This window comes from Numida meleagris, chromosome 1, assembly GCF_002078875.1.
Source record: "Numida meleagris isolate 19003 breed g44 Domestic line chromosome 1, NumMel1.0, whole genome shotgun sequence".
Classification (NCBI taxonomy): domain Eukaryota; kingdom Metazoa; phylum Chordata; class Aves; order Galliformes; family Numididae; genus Numida; species Numida meleagris.
Window position 1 is genome coordinate 8585956 of NC_034409.1, and position 21479 is coordinate 8607434.

Here is a 21479-nt window from a genome sequence, read left to right on the forward strand (position 1 = left end):
TTGCAGGAAATGTTCAAAACACCTGTGCTTGTATTTTGTATGAAAAACATCTAGGTTGTGCACTTGGAATACATGGGATATTTTCCTTCCATTTCCTTTTACTACCTTTCCTTAAATAGTAATTGGAATTTTTTAAAAAAGTTAACAATAGTAGACATTAAAAACTGTTTTAGGGATTGAAATATCAATTAGAGATGGATATCTACTAATTTGAAAAAGCTTCTTAGGTGGACAATAAATCCTGTTTCTCCTTTGCATCCTTTAAGGATTTGCTGGCAAACTTATCTCTGACTCATGAAAACTTTATTCTAATGGGCATTTTATGGTCTAGGCAAATTATTGTGGTAATTAGCTTACAATTTAATACTGAAAGCGGTGTGTTGTTTTTGTGAAGAGCCCAAGAACTAAAATAATTAGATTTAAAATAAGTTGGTTTTCAAACACTGCAGTGCTCTGAGAATGATGCAGGACTCATTTTAACTACGCAGAGAGAATTAAAGCAGAGAACCTTACTCTTTGTGATGTTGATTATTTGAAGCTGGGGAATACAGTTGAAAGGATATAGCTGCAATTTAATGTGATTAGCCTGCCATATCAAGTCATTGGATAATTTTAGACCTTGCAAGACACTGCTCTTATGGTGTTAATATTCACTGGCCTTTGGGAGCTGATTGAAGAGGGATGATGAGAGTAAAATAGATTTGGATAAAATTAGAGACAACTGGGGCAAATACATGCAGATTTTCTCATTTAAACACAAAAGAGACCTAGCTTACATGAAATGGATTCTGGTTGTATTATGCTGAAAGTATACTTATCACAACTCCCTCTGGTATATGCAACAAACATAAAGAAAAAGCTTTAGGCTTAATCGGTCTACTCAACTTCATATGACAGATTCATTATTTTCTGCATTAGAAAGAGAATGTCAAGATCAAAAGCTCAGTTCTGATTAGCTGGCAAATGTGCAGCATTGTATTATAGAGCACACATTCATGTATGACTACTTTGGCATATTTGGAAATCAATTTGTTTCATTCCTGTTGAGGAAGTACTGTAGTATCATTTCTCAAGAATAAAAGACTTCAGTTTAATTACTGTTCATGTGATTCTGAACCCTTGTTCATCACCCATACCTCCTACAAAGCGTATGTCAACTCCTCCACTGTAAATTTCTCTTGTCCAGATATTACTTGTATTTTCACTCACAGATACTGGCACCACATAAACCATTTACCTAAAGATGGAACAATTCAAAGTTCACAAAAATAGCTGGTTAATTTGATAGAGTATGTACAAGCCACTGATCTTGTTACCTGTGTACAGATCCAGTTGAGTTATTATATTGGTTATTTATAACACAATTTTTACAATTATTTATACAACACTATTAAAAACAATATTAATTACCCCTACAGTCCAAGAGATTTAACTTGACTAAATGTTTTGTATTTATGTTAACACATTCAGAATTGTAGCTCATGACCATGAGTCTATATCAGTGACAAGATACAAAGTTCTCAATGGCCAAGAAAAAGAATTACATCCTGTCTTGCTATTTTTTTCATTTTCCAGAATGTACACACAAAGTTTATGAATAGATTGACTATAAAATTTGAAGTACTTGGAAAATATTCTGTTTCACATTAAATCTGCTCATAATTTATTATGCAAAAAATCTGTTTATCTGAAAGACATTCCTGAGAAACTTCTTGGACCTAGCAAAATTGGCGTTCACACATCGTGTTTTCATTTTATTAGGAATTTCATAGGCTTAGTCCAAGCTATTCTCTGTATTTATTATGCTGGATACCTTGTTCCATCATTGTGTAAAATACTTTCAATTTTACTTTTGTATCCGTAATTTTTGCTATCATTAATGCAGTTGAAACAAGTGATCTCCAGACAGTGAAGCTATCTCTGTGTCAGCATATGAAATGTGAACAGATCATTCTCTAGTCCTGACTCCAGGATGCATGAAATGTCATGCAGCTATATTTCTAAAACTAGCTCTCCTAATCAAGGTACCTGACTGCTATAAACTACCAAGGAGGAATAATGTGTTATTTTGCTGTCTTCTGAACTGTGCCCAGAAGTGGAGATAGTGCTAATTGGTCCACTTCTAAAGTTTTAGGAATATGGATGATGAAATTTCTCAGTACTTGGAAACATTCCCTTTAATTTATCAATATAGTTTTAACTTTTGAGAGACTATGTGGGCTGCATCTAAGGTTGATTGAGAAAAATAGATTTTTGAAATGCTGTACAGTAGTATACATATATGGAACTCATAAGAGAAGGAAGCTTACATTTTCCTTCAAAAACATTAATGAGTCCATATATCATAAAATTTGTAAACTTCTGTATTTATTTCATTATCTGGAAGGTTTCTAAACCTCAAAATTCTATGTTTTTCATGAAACATATCTTAATAATTTGCAATACTCTTGTTCCATTTAGGATCAATTTTTTGGTTATGGACTTGTATGAAACAAAGTGTTTCTTACAAGCTGTGTTTCTTCTGGGTTCATTTCAGATCTTCACAAATTATTTTATAGCAGATCAGAAATTAGATCTGTTCTGCTTGAAACTGGACCCTAACACGGTACAAGAGGATGTTCAGACTTCATTACAGTTTACATATTTCTTTCTGCTTTATGGAAAAACATGAGTTGTGCATGATATCTACTGTATATCAAAATGTTATTTTTGTAGAAACTCACTGAAAGCCCAGATCTTAAAATGAACATACCAAATTCACTTTTTGCAATTCTTTCGGATAGCATTATTGTTATTAAAATTTTATGCAGTGCTTTTATTCAATTTTCACTTTATTTATGATACATATAGAAATCTATACAAGTTCTGGTATGAAATTCTTGCCTGTTTGAAGACAATTGCAGAAGTCTGATTTTTACATTTTACCAACTTAAAAAATATACTTTATAAGTTATTATAATTGTTTGTGATGTTCTGCTTCTCTTCACTCTTGTTGCAAAGAAACCTGTAAGGGGAACTCTGTTTATATATGAATGTACACAGGGGAACATTGGTAGTTGAGATAATTAAGGTTAAAAAAAAAAAAAAAGAATACACTCTCCTACAGCAGTTCCCTTCCAGAATAGTTAAGAACTTTGTAATAAGTAGGTTTTTCAGATACAACAAGTATCTTAATTTCTTTAAGAATGGATTTACAATCCATTCTGCATTTTTTCAGAAGATTGCGATAACATTGAAAAAAAAAAGCTTTGTAGAACTAGATATATACATGCTTTTCTGTCAAAGGGCAAAGAAGAATAAAGCTAGAGATATGAACTACGTTAAAATAACTATAATTTAGTTTCTAAGTCCGAAGTCACATTTCTTAATACTAAATTTCACAAAGCAAAATTGTTTTTCATCATTTATTATTATAGTTATGTTTTGCAGTAAATTGGCATTGCCAATAACTTAAATTCAGAACAGGTACAAATAAAGTCTCTCATGTCAACATATATTAAATTTAAATACATACCTACTATAAATGGTACTTAATAAAAGGGTAAACTGTGTTTGAGTTTCACGCTATGCTCATAAATGAAAGACATCTTGATAAAGATAGAAGAGATACTGCACATACTTACACTTGCCATCTTTATCTCTGTGACTTCAAATACCCTTGATTCTTTGTCATGGTTTTGTGATTTTCAGTTATTGGTATTCCACATCATAACATCATGTAGTGGATATACCTGGTTCTCAGAAGAGAAGGACTACTACAGTCCCCACGGCACTTTGCTCCTTTGTTACCATTTTCCAGCCGGAGGGAAAAGATAAAAGCTCACAGTATAAAAACTTGCAGATCACGAGACCTCGTCCCTTTTTCCGCCGTCTCTCGTCTTGGCAGCACCTCGCTCTCCAGCCGTCTTATCGTCGGTAGTAGAGTAAGGCCTACATTGATTTTTGGGACATTCTCTCTGTGTTGGATTTATCAGCTTAAATTGTAATTATATTGTATTATAGTGTGTTGTTTTGCATTCCGATATTTTATTTAGTAAATTAGTTTGTTTCTCCTCAGATTGTTGCCGCTGTTCTTTGCTCTCAGGGCCATCTCCCTACCCTTTTCCCCCTTTCCCCTTTTCCCGGGACGTGGGCCCTTGGGTCCCCTGTCCCCTTCGTCACGGAATCGGGCCTAACGCCTGTAAACCGTTGACATTCTTCCATGTGAACACTGAGAAGCCTCTCCAAATAGAGTACCTTAGTAAAATCTCTTAGAGTCAGTAACCACAACATGAGCACATTAAAAATTGTAAGTAATCTTTCAACATCTTTTATCACAATTAGTAGTGATAACTTAATTCCAAGGTAAATTAAAGTTGAGGATGTGTACTGAATCTTTAATGTCATGGTTAATAAGAAAGTAATTGGTGAAGACCTTTGCATTTTCCCTGTGTTGTAATAGATTACTTCCATAAATCTTTAATGCCACAAGCAAATGCACAAAATAATTATTCTCATGTCTTGCATTCAGAAGAATTTCACTTTGACTTTCCGTTATAGCTGCAATTTATGTTATCTTCATTGTCCCCAAATTGTTACAGTTTTGCTGTTGATGCTTGATTTTTGCTATTCCGAAAAACACTGACATCAATATGATTCAGCATCTTGATGAGGGTCAGTATCATCTACCCTGATATACAAACCAAAGGATCAGTTGCATGTGCAATTACAGTGATGATACTTCCTTCTTATTCCTTCCTGTCATATCTCATCTAACTGCTGAATATATTTGATCTGGAATGCAAGCACTAAATTTGGCCCTTCAAGTCTGATGGATCGAGAAGAATATAACTCCAAAGGGACTTGTTGTGCACAGTAAATTATGAGTATTTTGCAAAAGAGGAGAAATGTGTCAACTTCAGAACAGACATGACTTATGGCACAAGTGTCAAGTCCTCTGTCAATGACAAAAAATTCACATCTATTAATTCTTGTAAGATTCTATCATGTTATTTAGGACCAATGAACAGATTTGCTCTCTTAAATAAAATTTTACATGTAGCATGGTACATGAATAATATATTGAGGTACTCATGTCTGGATAGACTCCATTATATTAACTGAAAAATGTCAAAAGTTAGGCCTAGACAGAATTTAGCTAAATTTTTAACATAACTCCTGCTATCAAAATATGTGATGATCACCAAGAAGATGCTTCACTCTCAGTATCTGTTTAATTTTGAAAAGTATTACTCTCGTGAGACATTATCCCAGGATATGGACTCACATTTCATGAATGCCAGCTCTTTTCCTTTCTTTTAGTCAGTCATTTCTTCATCCATCATCTCATCCCATTCTCAGATGAGGAAATAAAAGGCACAAAATATGTTCTCAAGTGTAAAAAGAGAATCTCAGTCCCTTACAGAAAGCATTCTATCATATCTCCTGGCACACATGTAAACAAACATGGCTCATAACTGAGATTTTTATCAATATATTAAAGATTTGGTGATGATGATTTGTTTTCATTTTGAATAGGTATTCATCCATCTTACCAAACAGAGGACAAATCACTCTAACTATCCAATCTCTCTCCCTTAGAGGGATTAAGAAATCATTTTGGTTAGTTTGATTTATTTTTCTTTGAAAAGTAAAAACTTTTTAAAGATATCCTTTAAACTCATTCTTTCTCTTTGTTCCTTATATGTGCCCTGTTGGTGACATTGCTCTGTTAATTAGCATTTATCACACTCTTAGATTTCTTTTCAACTTAAGCATGGAATAAAAGAATTGCCCATTGAAAAAATAGGAAATAGTTGACTGAAAGAAAGGCTTGAAATTGTTTTCAATAATGATTTTCACACTGGAGTATTCAAATGAATTTCAGGAGATTTAGAACATGTTTTTATTATCCCTTTTTTCAGTCATGTTATTTAGATATATTACAATGTCTCACTTTAGCAGCTGTTGTTTACACCTGAAGCTATTTTAAAAATCTAGGATCTCATTAGATTTTTTTCTCCCATCATTTTCTTGATACTTTTACTTCTGAAAAATGAGGCCTTTATAAATTAACTCAGCTAGTGCACATTTGACCCCAATTTTTGAATGTACTCCCAGGTCAAGTACTTTTGTGAGAATAGGGCCTTTCTTTAAACCCCAAGGCAATCAGAGTACTCATGCTTAGCTTACCATGAACACATCTTTAACCATAAATGTTTTTCTACAAGTTTCATCTAAATAAATGAATCTGGTGCTTAAAACAATTAAAGGCAATTACAGTTAATTTTCTAACCTCTGCTTCCCTAGTGACCAAGTGATAAAGTAAAAGAAAAAATCTGTTACTTCTTAATACATCGTATGTGGGTGTTTTGACAAATTTAAGTGAAAAGATGTTTTGTTCTGAAAAATCCAGCAAATATTACCTTCTGCTTTTTATTATAATTATTAATGTAAGAATGTTATTGTTTTATCTGTATGTGACCATCTCTCTCTCACACTCTATGTCTTATCAGTTTGTTCCATTGCTGGGAGTTTTGCTTCTGCAACCTAAGTGCCAACATATGGTTGCATTCTGTAACTTGAACTCCTAGCTAAATCTATGAAATTCATTCTTTAGTCTCCACCTCTGGGACATCAGTAGGTGGTAATCTTAGCAACCTGGATGTGATATCACCATTGTGGCATTTTCATTGACACAGCTCTGCTACAGAGACCCTCTGCCTCCTGTATAATTCCTGAAAAATTAGCCTCTCATTACAAAACATTAAATCTCTTGTCACTCAATCCTGTAGCTTGATGGAAGTGTTGGATATGTGGTAGGGTAAAAAGACCTCTGAAGGATTAACATTGGCACTTCCCTGTTGGGTGATACGGTCTCTGGATGGGTGGTCTTTCTGGATCTCTTTTCAATAACAGGTTCTCAGGCAGGTACACAACAGCTGTAGAGATAATTAGAAAACCTTAGTTTAGCATGCACAACATTTTATGAGTTTTAAAATGTCAACTTTGTTATTCTTATGCTTAGTTATATTGGCAATGGAAAGGATTGTCTTAGATGAAAGAGTACTTTCTTTATTGGAAAAAAGTATCTCAAAAAAGCTTTCCTCCTGGGTGGTTTTTCACTTCCTGGTTTGACTTGCTAGAGAATGTTCAAGTTACCTGTTCTTTATTCCTTGAGATGATTTAGCTTTTGTGAAATCTAAACAATGTGTTTCATATTTCTTATTTGCCAAGAGAGACTTTAGAGGGAAGAAAGAAAGGAGTGCTTTTGGTTAACATCTCCCATGAAAGCAGTATATCCAAGATAATTGTCCTGGGAAAAGCAAGGCAAAGAAATTTGTTCAGCAGTAGACTGACCAAAGAGATCAGCAGTGTGAATCAGCAATGTGACAAATGGGTTATCTTGTCTGCATGCTGAATACTATCATACTGTATACAGCAGCTTTGAAATTCATCTGAATTGTTATCAGATTTATGTAAAGAGGAAACTACTTTAGGAACTGAAATGCTATAAAAAATATTCCTGCTCCTAACAAAACATTAATAGGTAGAGTTCAATACTCAGAGACAATCATGCATAGTAAGTATGTTCATATAAACTTATTCTGGAATTAAAACTTAAGGAAGAATTTAAGTCATTTTAATGTTTTTGTCTATATTTAAAATAGTAAAGAAACATTAGACAATGAGATAATAAACGTAGTTAATACTTGTTAACATAGAAGTTTACAGAAAGATGACACATAACATTTTGTTTAAGGAAGATGATAATTTGTAACAGCCCTTTTGGCTCTTGCTCATAGACTTTTCATAAAACCAAGTTAATGTCAATGTTCCCATAATTTAAAATATTCATGCATTTTTTTAAGGAAATGAATAACTTAAAAATGGGACCACTGTGTTTGCATTTGAATGGCAAATTTTTATGACAGTTTAACAAATTTGCTTTTCCAGTTTGAAATGAGCTTTACAGGCCTATTTTATTTAAACTATGTGATAAATGTGTAATAAATCTTCACAGAAAATGGAAAGCAGTAAGAACTCCTGTTTAAGTCAAATAATCTGAGTCCAACATCTAAATGATTATGTCATAGCTGGATTGTTTTTGACTAGTGTTGATATTTAGATGCATCATTTATAAGAACAAAAAATATGTTTATTTACTTCAAAGCACATAAAATGCACTGCTGAGCTACATCCGTGGCAAAAACAAACAAAAAAAAACCCACCACCACCACTGAAAACTACTGTCTGTCTGATATCAGTTGTCCATTGGCCAGTTTTGTTTGAAATCGTGCATAGAAGAGATTCATTCCCTAGAGGTACCACAGTCAATTTTCAAGTACAACCTCTGTTCAGTCTCTTTGGAGATGCTTTGATTCACTTTTAGCCTATCAGCTACATATGTGAAGCACCATTTCAAAGTGTGCATCAGTGAAATTCTTCCCCCGGCTTTTCATCTACTAATTGCAAGCAGGGAACTACTCCATTTTCAAACAAGGCCAGAGTTTTTAAATCTTTCCTCAGCTTAACTCAAGTCATAGAGCCATATAGTGCATAAATTGTGATCATGATAATGTGAAGCTTTCATCTTAGCTTGAAACAGCATCTGTCTGTTGCAACATCTTTGAAATCTTGACTGATAAAGGATTTAGATCTGTTTTTAATTATTGTCTAACATACTTGGTAAAAGTTAATATTTTGCATGGAGAAAAAGATCAAGCTATAATTTCTGGATTTAAAGCATGGACTCCAAAATTTTGCTTAACTGTGCCTTCCAATGCTAGAGAAAACACATTTTTGAAACATAGAGATTTACTGCTTGTTTGAGAAATGTGGAAAGCTTTTAATGGCTTGTTTAGTTTATAAACAGAAAGCTTAAAAAAATAAATTCAACAAAAATAGTTTCACATGCATTTTTTTAACTAAATCAAGGGTGTTTTTCTTTTTATAAAACAAAAAGAAGGATCCAGATTAATAAATACAATGTAATTTTTTCTGCTCGGTGTTTCAAATTCATTAACAGTTCATTGCTCCTACAGTTAATCTCTTAAAGGTAAAGTTCTGAGTTTTGCACATTTTTCGGATAAACTTGATGAGATGCAAACATAAATCAGAAAGTTTTGCAAATTCTGTTTTATTTCAACTGCTGCCAATTGTATGGCTCATGTATTTAAATATTATTGTCATACTAAGTCTTAGTTTGACATCATATTCTAAGACATGACCAGCATCAAAAGTCAGGTATCTTTTTTCAATGAGTGATTTTGTTTTTGCTACGAGTATATAAACAAATAACACTATATGTCTGATATTTTAAATTAGTTTTTTAAAAGTATCTTTCTAAAACATAAATTGAGTTTTCATATCATTGTAAAGTCAGTTTTTGAGACGAACTAATACTGTAACCATGAGTATTTAAGAACCATTTTAGAAACAAGACACGATTCCTATAAATTGTAAAAAAATGATTGTCTGTACATTCCACATAGCAAAATAAACTGAAGTATCATTCTTGTGTAAAGATGATCTGTCCTTGTATGAATAGAGAAATTGGGAGAGTTCAATGTGATCAAATTGGAATAATCCTTAAATATATTTTATTAGAAAAAGATAATTGCTAAAATGTGGAGTGGAAGGAAGAATTAATTCATACCCTATTTAGTGTATAATATCATGTCTTTATCCTCAGTCTTCAAAGTGAGTTGTGAGAGACAGTGATACCAGTCACAGAGTGCGAACTGTTCTATTTTTTTACTTGATTATGATAGGAATGTTTGTGAACCATAAAGCAATATATACGCAAATGTTAATTTCTTGTGAACAGTTGAAAAGGCTCTTGAATTCAGCAAACATCTAAGTTTTTCAGAACCTTTTCTTAATTTTCAGAATATATGAAGCAATCTTATGCACTCTGGAAATTGGCCAGTCTTTCTGGTGCTGAACATGGGGTTGAGGCATCAGTTTCCAACTATTTATTTCATTTACTTTTTTTGTATCTAAGGCTACCATAGTGACAAATACACGTACTTCAGTGATCTCACTCTTTTTGCTTTTGATTTTCTCTAATCCTTCATGTGTGATATCACGCAGAACACACCCATAAAATAATTTTTGTTTACTTAAAACGTGTTATGTGTTTTTTATGTTTTCACAGAAGATGTCCTTGGCTGGCTGACAGTTTATTTGAAAACTGCTCTAACTAACTACTGAATTAAGAAACAGTGCTACTTACAGATCGTGACAATATGTTTTGCATTTTCACTCCCCATCTTTGTATTATTCAGACATGTAATGAAAACAGTATATGGGGCTAGCTTTTAATAATTTATTTTTAACTACTGTTTATGTCTCCAAATTCATTCCTGGTGTATGATGTGAATATGGATGAGATTGACCCCTGTTCCTGTATTTTCACAAAATTTCTGCAGAAGACAGTTGTCTGCACTAGTCTCTGTGGGAGAACTGTATCATATGCTAACTTTGAAACAAGATTAAAGGGATGGTATAATAGTTTTTCCTAACTCTAGTTCAATGATTCTTTACGATGTGATTATGAAGTCAGCAGTCAAAAGATAAATAAAAAAAGATGAGCTTCCATACCCAAGGAATTGCAGTTGTTCATGTTTTTGAACAGAAGAAAGAGGAATCAAATCACTTTATATATACACACGTCAAAGAGAAGGCAACAAGCCTTTTCTTATCCACTGGAAGAGTTTGTTGGATTCCGTAATACTTTTCCTTATAGATGAGTTCTTTACTCAAACAGACATTTTAACAACTACTATGGCATGCCAGCCTGCTACAGTGAGGAAATTCTCTCTCTTGCTCTATTACTGTCTCTGTAGTTTCAGAAGAATTTTCTCCTTGTGAGTCATTAAATCTTTCTGCACACAGTACATTCATAAACAACTGAAAATTGGGGGTCTAATTAGAACAAAAACAAACCCCAGGGAATTAGAGGCACAGTTTCATTGTCTCTCACAGTGACTTTTGGACTTCAGTTCTGAGGCACTTTTGAAGATTTCCATCCATACTCCCTCTTAAATGCTGAACCATTGTCCATGAAACATCAGTAATTAGTAAAGGTTCCTCCTAAGGTTAGCTCCTGCCATTCTAAATGTATTCTGCTAATGCAAAGAAAAATGATCATTCTAATTGTGTGGTCTTCTGTAATCTCTGCTGTGAGGGCAATAAACCTGAAAAAATTAGTTTGCAAAAATATGCTGTAAAACATTCCCCAAAGCCATGGCTGCCAGCTAAAAAGCTATTTTTTAGCCTCTCACAGATAAAGAAAAGCACTTAAAGAACGAAAGGTTTCAATAGCTGGTTTTATACTAACTAAAGATTGGTTTTAATGGCACATATTTTAATATTGGCCTGAGAAATAGAAAGACATTTGACAATTAGAGTTCCATGATAGAGCTATTTCAGGGATGAAAAAACGTTGTCTATTACACAGCAGAAAAAATCTTATAGAAATAACTAATAAGGAAATTAACAATAAACCAAATAAGCACGTTATCAGTATTTCTTCAATTTATCATGAAAGTAGAACCACCCAACAATTATCATAGTTTTGCAAAACTCTTAAAAAGTAATGTGTAAATATAATAAAGTCATCTTGTGTGATGATGGCTCGCAATGTGTTGTAATTATAGCTGTCATAAACAAAACGATAGTTAATCTGCACAAAATGTCCAACAGTTCATAGGCCTTGGCTTTAGTTTTACATTCTGAATGTGTAGGAGCTTTCAACAAAGTTCAATCCTGCTGCAGTTCCCTACAGTTATCTTCTACTCCAGGATATACAGAAACCTGCATTCTGTTGTAAAATAGGTTCTGCTGTGGACCCCATGTTTTGAGCCTGTCTTTTATGGGCACATAAGCAAAACATTTTATACAGCTCACGTACAAAAGCAGAATAGAATGTTCCTGCATTGTTTTCACTTCTCTATGGTTTTTCTTTGTTAACTATAGCAAATCAACACCCCAGAGAAGTCATAAATGCCCACAGAGATAGTAACTGTGTGAACTAGGACAATTAATAAAGGTGAAATCTTCCTTAATCACAAATAGAATAAGTAAGCATTTGCAAGAGAAAAGTTGCATTTGAAATACTTTCCCTTCATTTTTCACTTGAGATCCTTTTTATGATTCTTGTAATTTATATATAAATATATGTATGTTCATCTAATAGCTTATTTTGGTCAGACACACAATGGAAAAGCTTGTAAAAGACAAAAAATTAGTATTTTTAATACTATACCTCATCAATGTATTTCATTAGGTAATGAATTTTATTGTGCAGTATTTTAAATTGTTCTAAATTAGTAAAATTCCTTGCTAAACCACTACTTCTACTGGACTAATTAAACTGCAAATAAAGATTTTTGTTTGAAGGCTTGCCATTCCCTCATACTTTGATCATCTCAATCACTAGCAGCTTATTTCTATTAATAGAAATTATTTGGGAAAATCAAGTAGTAATTAGTAACAAATGTGATTTTTTTTTTTTTCAATTCTATCTACACCGTAGTTAGAATCCATTTAAGCCATATATGGTTACAGGCAAACATGCAAGATAATCCATCTTGTTGCTATGTTGGTTCAGAAGACTACTTTGAGAAGATAATAAGCTTAATAATTTCGATGATAGGCAGCTGGTAATATTCACCACCAATACAAGATTGAATATTATGTTTGGAAAAGCAAAAGGGAAAATAAAAAAATGAAAATTAAAGATGAAGGATTTTTTTGTGGATTTTTTTTTTAATGTCAATTCAGTTTATTCTATCTCTGTATGTAATGTGATTTTTATTATGTCTTTGTATCTTATGTGATTTCTCCTCTGGCTATATCAGTATACTACTGTTATCAATATTTAACTGATTCTCTGGTTTCTTTTGAAATTTGTTTGTTGTTACTACTGAGATCTATTTTTTTTTTTTTTACTCTGACATCAATAGCTGCAAGTTTATACGTAAAGATACTCTGTCTAGTTATGTTCTTTTGCAATTTAATTGTTCATCATCGTATGATTTTGTTATCATTGGATGTTATGCTCCCTAACAGAAAAAGCAATTGTAAATAAATTAATAAATAAGGTCATCAAAGCCTTAAAAAAGAGAAAAAAAAAGGGGACTAACTTACAGCCAAAATAGTAAATAAATAATTTTCAGCTGTTTGTAGAAGGAACTGTTAAATACAAGGAGGTACATAAAATATTGATCCTTAAGAGGAGAAAAAGTAATTTCTCACAGAAGTTCCACATTTTTAATGGCTGTGCACTGATGTGGGTTAAATAAGTTATCCAAAAATTATGTACATTGCAGACTGCGTAAGATAGCAGACAGAGGCAGCTGAAAGAAACTGCTGTTGCAAATATTAAGAGGTAATAAAATTATAGCAAAATACATACGATAAAATTCAGCTTTATTTTTATTTATTTAAGTACTGGCCACTGAAGTAATACTTTATACTCAATAGTAGATCGCTTGAGACAATATTAAATAATGAAAAGTAATATTCTTCGATTTTAATGTACTTCATTTTTGTTCTTTTATCCTAATTTAAGAGAATGATCTAGAAAAAGAATAAGCTCCCTTAGGAACTGATGCTGTTTTGCAAACCTACTGATCAGATCCTGAGTAGAAAAATAGGTCGTAATCCTATAATTATACATGAACACAGATTCTTTTTGTGTGCAGTGGGAATCCCACTTTATTTTAGCAATTTAAAATTTATCTCCTGGTAGCACCTTGGGAACTTCTTACGGTCAGTGATGTAGCCAAAATACAAATTCTCCTAGTCCTCACTCTACTGTATTCTTGTTAGTGTTCATGATTCATGCTGACCATATTTTACAGCAGAGAGAAACTGAGGGCACCATTAACAAAAATAATAAATATTTGTTTTTTTCCTTGTCATTCATCTTTTAAATGAACAACATGATGCTTTTCTCCATGTGTAAAGAGGATATGAAAGCTAAAGAGGTTACAACTTAGAACAAAAAACAGTACTTATTTAATTTAAAGAGTGAGAGTGAAATGGAAAACTACAGTAAACATAATTCAAAAATTCATAACAAACTGAGTAGTTTAATGATTTTGTGTTTTCAGTACATGATGTTCTGTCTGGCAAAAACCTTTGTCAAAATAAAGCTGTTACCACATCACTTGTGGAAATGCCTTTCAACCAGTCTTCATTATTTCCTGGTTTCAAAGGTTTTATGAATTATATTCAAACGGCTGATGTCTGTCTACCAGAAAATAAGGACGGTATAACCATCTCTGAATCTTATGTTGGCTTCAATTACGAGTTAGTTTAGATCTCACTGAGTTCACAGAAGTTTGTAGACTGACCATGATGGATGCTGAAGAGCTTGGTTTGACCAAAATTTAGATGTAGCACGAATACTGCCCTTACTCATCTGCTGGAGAGATAACAAAATGAAGAGGGCCACTTTCCCAGGTTGTGACTTTTCTACACTCTGGTCACACTGACATTCTCATTTCCCCACCTGAAAGAAACTTGACTACATGCTTCTGCTAGGAGAGGAAGAGTTAGAAATGGTCAACTTTTATTCGTAGAATTTTTCATTTAAGATTTCGGGCAGCTACAAAATTGCAGAACTTGACAGACAAACTTCTGACCTATAATGCTCAGTTTCTGATGAACGAGAATTAATTGTAGAGAGATTTTAAGAGACAGAGGTAGGATTTATTATTTGCTTACCCTTAACTTCCAATAAAATTGGTTTTATGAAAAACTAAGAAAGTCCTTATTTCCACCTCACCAGAGCCCAGTGCAGTGTTTACTCCCAGGTGTCTCAGAGAAAAATAGCAGCATTTCTATATGCTGTCCTTCACAAAGTCAATCATGATTATTTTGAAGAATTGCCATAGCAGATGACTAAATGCTGAGAGTCTGAATCCTGGTTTCTAATGCTTTTATATCTCGTGTTAGTACTGTTCTAATAATTCAAAATGATGATTAATATAAGAAGATGCTTACCATATGGCTGTTTTCTGAATAATCATGAATGTTGTGGTACTCACTTTATTTTAACAGAGTTTTGAGATCTACAACCTGCATGGTGCAACCTGGGTCACGTTTTAAACTCTGTGAATTTGAAAGTCAAGGGTACGTGTAGGAGACAAAGAAAAGTAAAATGAACCCTGTAATCAAACAAACATTTAAAACATTTAAAACATTGAGGGGAAAATAATTACTAGCTGCATTTAAGACTTCTCCTTCCAAAACTATCTATTAACAGCACGACAGGCAGAATTAATATTTCTATTCTCATTTTATTGTATAAATGCTATTTGGTGTATGCTCTGTTAGAAGAAATACTGGCAAAGAAGAGGGAGAATGATTACCTTTGGTCTCAAGAGCCACCCTCTGGATCAAGTGAGCCCCGTAGAAGAAGAATGAATTTACTTATTTTCCAAGATCAATCAAGATCAGGATAAAAACATCCCTTAGTCCAACAGGAACATCTTGCACCTGTTACGAGAGCTCGAGGACAAAAGGCAAGTGATGGCATGAGCCAGTAAGCCCACAGCTTTCAGATGAAGGGCAGAGGTAAGAGGGCCCTGAGCTAACAGCAGAGTTGCACATGGAGAAATGAAGATCTCTACAATTCAGCTTCAGCAGTGATGGGAGATAGAAGAATTTCCCTGTGGTCCTAGGGAGGGAATGGGACTTAATGGCTTTTAGCCAGCCCACTGAATAGAATTGGAGTAGAAAAAGCAAAGGAGAAATCACATATTCCCAACGCTCAAATGGTAGCTTCCTTTTTAGCCTTTATGTTTCACCTGAACTCATCCTGCATAGGTGATTTTTTTTCCCTAATTACTAAGCTATCTTGCTCCATTGTAATGCACTGTAAAAGATGTTACTCTAGGTATTAGAGGATGTCTGTGTATTTGCTCTTCAAGGAAAGGGGGAGCAATTCTACCCCTTGGTTTGGAATCCCATCACATAGCATTATGACATTTTCATTAAAATATTTTTAATAATCCTTTTTTTGCTACTGTTTCTTTAGATTTGGTAATACATGTAAGTCTTCATAAGCACCTGTGAAGTAACTATACATATAAATACAAGATTTTGTAAAATCGTTCTCCTGTCTGAAGTACAACACCTCCATAAGCAATTGTATCCAGACTAAAAATATAATTTTATTTCAACGTATGATATGTTACAAATAGAATTATTAAATTCACATCAAACATATATGGTACCCTTGATTAAAACATGCATTTCATCAATCACCATCATTATCCTCATCACCATCCAGGGGATGTAGCTCAGCGGTAGAGCACCTGCTTTGCATGCAGGAGGCCCTGGGTTCAACCCCCAGCATCTCCATACTTTCCAGTCACGAGTGGTGTTCCCCAGGGGTTCGTTGCTCGGGCCTGTCCTTTTCAATATCTTTATTGATGACCTGGATGAGGGCATTGAGAGCACCCTTGGTAAGTTTGCAGACAACACCAAGCTGGCAGGAAGTGTCGATCTGCCTGGGGGTAGCAAGGCCCTACAGAGAGATCTGGACTGGCTGGATCTCTGGGCCAAAGCCAGTGGGATGAGGTTCAACAAGACCAGGTGCCGGGTCCTGCACTTTGGCCACAACAACCCTAGGCAGCGCTACAGGCTTGGGGCAGAGTGGCTGGAAGAGTGTGTGGAGGAAACGGACCTGGGGGTGTTGGTTGACGCTAGCCTGAGCATGAGCCAGCACTGTGCCCAGGTGGCCAAGAAGGCCAATGGCATCCAGGCTTGTATCAGAAATAGTGTTGCCAGTAGGAGTAGGGAGGTAATTGTCCCTCTGTACTCAGCACTGGTGAGACCGCACCTTGAGTACTGTGTCCAGTTTTGGGCCTCTCACTGCAAGAATGACATTGAGGCCCTGGACCATGTTCAGTGGAGGGCGATGAAGCTGGTGAGGGGTCTGGAGCACAGGCCTTATGAGGAGCGGCTGAGGGAGCTGGGATAGTTCAGTCTGGAGAAGAGGAGGCTCAGGGGAGACCTTATCACTCTCTATAACTACCTGAAGGGAGGTTGTAGTGAGCTGGGGGTCGGCCTCTTCTCTCTTGTAACTAGTGACAGGACGAGAGGGAGTGGCTTCAAGTTGCCCCAGGGGAGATTTAGGCTGGACATTAGGAAGTACTGCTTTTCTGAAAGAGTGGTCAGGCGCTGGAATGGGCTGCCCAGGGAGGTGATTGAGTCACTGTCCCTGGAGGTGTTCAAGAAACATTTAGATACAGTGTTGAGAGACATGGTTTAGTGGGGTTTAGTGGGGTTATTGGTAGTGGATGGTTGGACTAGGTGATCTTGTATCTAATTCTATGATTCTATGATTCTATGATCAATGAATTCAATAGGATTCAGCTGAGGAATCAGATTGATTTATTTGGACTATTTAAACTAAGTTGTAACCTATAGGTTTGGGACAGTTGTAGTAGGCGGCAACCGAAAGTACGGGATGTGACGCGATAGGACCTCCCCTGCCTAGTGCGCTTGGGCGTAGATGAAGCTAACGAGGTGATAAGGGAACGTATATAAGACAATGTAACGATGCAATAAATGCCGTTTTGCCACTCATCATATTGATGTGTAAATGCGGTGGGTGGCTGGGGACAGGAAGAAGTCCTTGCGGGCAGGGCGACAAGTTACAAACGGAATATCAGATGTGGTGAAGACCACAGACAATCTCCAAAATGTGAACATTTCTCATACATAGGTGGTCTGGATGCTACTGCTTGCTACTAAGAATGAGTGAAGGAGGTTATATTTTGCCCAGTATATAGGCATAATAGTGACTGATTCATTATACAGTCATTACTACAAAAAAGGCAAATAAAAGCATTCACTTATATATCTCAAATTAGAAGTGTAGACTCCTTTGTACTACAGGCGTTAGCAAGGACATTTACTTTTTTTCTACTGATGATTGAAAACTATTTCATTTGCGGAAGTAAAATGAAACCTGGGAGATGTGGCAGTATTTGTCTTCTCATTATTAGTCAGGAGTGTAGGCACAAAGCTAATAACTTCTGTTATAACAAAAGACCTGTACTTGCATGAATAATCCTGTTGGTTTCATTGTGTTACGTGTACAGGAGGAGATACGCATGATCAAAGCCAGGGATCATTAACTTGCTCTGAGTTATTTACATTCTTTGAATCAAGATGTTGTGCTTCAGATAGTTTGTTTTTTTTTTAAAGTCATTCTTAAAGTAGGTAGTAAAGGGATAATTTTTCTTTCTTAACTTACCATTAATGTCCTTTTACTCTCTTCAAATACTAGAGAGATAACGTGAGCCTTGAATGTTGATGATTAGAACAGAAAATCTCAGTTAAATTTAAGTTACCAAACACAAACTTTGAGAATAAATCTACCTATGGATGACAGTTAAAAAGAATCCAATTTTTCTTCACTTCAGAAGGTGTCAGTAATATTTTAACAAAGCTAGAGTGCATGGTGACATACAGTTTAGCTATAGATTAACTTAGACTTTAGGATTGAAAGATTAATTATATGTTTTTTTACTGATCTGAACCCAGGAAGAGAACACACGTACCAGGCATACTGAGCTATTTACTATATTCCTAACATGAAATTGATTTCTTTTCCTATGTACTTTTATGGTGCTCTTTTTCCACAATTAAATATACTTCTGAATAACCTACAGCAACACACTAATATAATAATTTCATTTCACTGTTGGAAGTTTTGTTAGATTAAATCCATAAATGAATAGGTGGAGTTCGAGTTGCAGCATGTACTCAACAAATTTCTGAGTGCCAGCTGGTATGTACTTTGGTTCTTCACAATGGAGGTTGTAGCTCTTAAGCATTTTCCAGGTTGTAATTTATATAGCTCCAATGGATTCAGCCTAGAGCAGAACTTGATGTCTACATTTTAAATCAGTAAAAGTTTACTTCCATATTTCTTCAAAGCATCTGTAACAATCAAGTATTATGACTTTGTGACTTTAACAACAAATGAAATATGAAAAGCTTTTGTTTTAAGGACACATCTCTAAAACATTAGTTTAGAATGTTTTTAGAACATTGCTTCCATTCTGCTGTGGTGTACTTTTCTTTCTGTTCCCGTTTGCACTGAGAATTGCAACTCTGGAAAGAAAAGAAAGCCACACATATATGACATACTAAATAAAACTTTTCAGTTGTATTGTATGGGAATGCTACAAAAATGCTAAGTTTTCTACTTTTGTCAATGTACATGATAGATAATAACTGTTAAATGGATTAATGGCAGTTCTGCATATATTTCAAGGGAAAAATGTAGGGTCTAGGCTTGAAAAATGGCTCTTAACTTATTCCAGTTAAGGAAGATGTGGTAAAGTGCGTGTTTATTTACTCACTGAATGGGATTGGTATTGAAAATACAAAATAAGCTGACTAGTATCAAACTAATTTAAAAACAGCAAGCAAAGCACCAAACAGTCCAAAGGCAAGGAGCCCTTGACATCAATTTAATGCTCACCAGGGTAGGTAGATAAACTGTTCTGAAGAAAATATGCTTTTGAGTTTGGAGAAAATGAATTTGAAAAAAAATATTGTAGCATATCATTGTGATTCATTATGGCAGAAGTCAGAGTGAGAGCTGGAGAAGAGGATGAGGAAAGTGATTTTCTCTATTGCTTTTAATGGCCTTTAGAAATCTACTGGGAATAATTCTGTTTTCTTAAACTAGCTGCTCTAAACTGCCTGACTACAATCCTGACCTATCTTCATAGCAACAGATAATGTCATAACACATATCCATCACAATTTATTATCAAAATGTATTACATATCTTTTTCTCTCTTTCTCTCTTTTCTCTCCGTGTTCTCAGCAGTCTGAAGCTGCTTTTGATGACAGTTATGGAAAATGAAAAAGGGGTGGAATGTGTGGGAACCAAGAGTCTGGGACACTACTGAACTGTCATAACTTGAAAACTGTGTCATCCATGAAATAACACATGCGCCAGTTTATATTGTACTGTTTAGATTAGAACATAAACTGTAGCACATGGAAACTTTTCCATATGCACTGTGCCAGTGCCTAGGATTAAAGCTGGAGGCTTAAGTCTCTGAGTTTAGGACTGAAAACCTCAAAACCCTGCTCAGACATCCCCTATCTCTCCTCTACATTTTGTAGGAGACTTGACTTTTTTACACTGAGGTTCTCCTGTAGACTGAAGTTTAATGTCTGAGATTATCCAGAAACTGGATACCTCACAGTGCTGAAATGTTTTTAGTTGAATTATTTCTGTTGTCTTTGGCTAAATAAATTGCAGGTTCAAGACCATAGAGTTATGAATAGGAATTCAGAGTCTATAGTACATGTGAATACTACAATGCACATATAATGAAGCAAGTGGTAATTACTACGTATGTGTTAGTAGCAGGGAGCTCTAGTGGTGACTTGAACAGTGATTGGAAGTCAGGTGATCAGTTTTGTATTTTTGAGCACCAGCCACCATTTAATTTATGACTTTGGATAAGCCACAAAGGCCCAAATTTTTTTAGGAGCCGATTTAGATCTTTGTGAGTCCCTTCCAACTCAGAATATTCTATGAGAAAATGCAGATTAGGGTACACACTCACTTTTGAGACATTGTGAGGTCTCATGGTTGAAAAGCATAGAAAACTTATAAGAAATTCAGAAAGTGACAGTGCAGGTCAGGATTGTGCATCATGAGGATATATCCTTAGTCTTCGAAAGCTGCCTGATTTTAACTACTTGAAATTTTCATTGCCAGACCTCAGGTTGAAGTTTTCAACAGATAATTATAGTAGAAATTGCCCAAGTACTTCTTTTTCTGAGACTGAGAATTAAAATCACGTGGGGGTCAGAAGTTACCTTCAGGGAAGGATTTCGAGGCTTTAAAATACATATCATTGGAGATCAGAATCATCCCACAGAAATGTTGGTATTGTTTGGGAAGAATAATAAGGGATTACTGTCATTAATGTTTCCTAGTTGAGAAGTTCTCTGTTATCAGATTTCATCAGGAAAGTATGTTTATTCACCAATCATGTCACTTCTTAACCCTCAATTTTGGAAACTAAATTATTCTTCCGATTTTTTTTTAATTTTTCCTATAAAACATATTCTCCAGTCCTTTAATCATTTCCATTGACTTCTCTGAAACTTTTAAAATTTTTCATCATATTTCTTCGAACACATAATTAGATGCAGTAATCTAGTTCTGATGGCTTTAGTGTCAGTACATATATAATATAACCTCTTTGATCACACTTGGCATTTTCTTGCTAAAACTTTCAAGGACTATAGTATTTCACAATGAAAACTCATGTTCAAGTAATTATACATACTAACCTCTAAGTCACTCAGTATTTCTGTCATTTCTTAGAATTCCCAATCCTGAAGAATGACTTACATTCCTTGCTGATAATTATGTTCTTCATGTTTGGCAAAATTGAAACGCACATCATTTTCCCACAATGTGTTTACCAAGA

The 21479-nt window shown here is 34.7% G+C and overlaps 1 non-coding gene across 1 annotated transcript; it reads left to right on the plus strand.

The window, feature by feature from the left end:
* Window positions 16288–16359, plus strand: TRNAA-UGC. Its single transcript has one exon. It is a non-coding gene; the product is annotated as a tRNA-Ala (tRNA).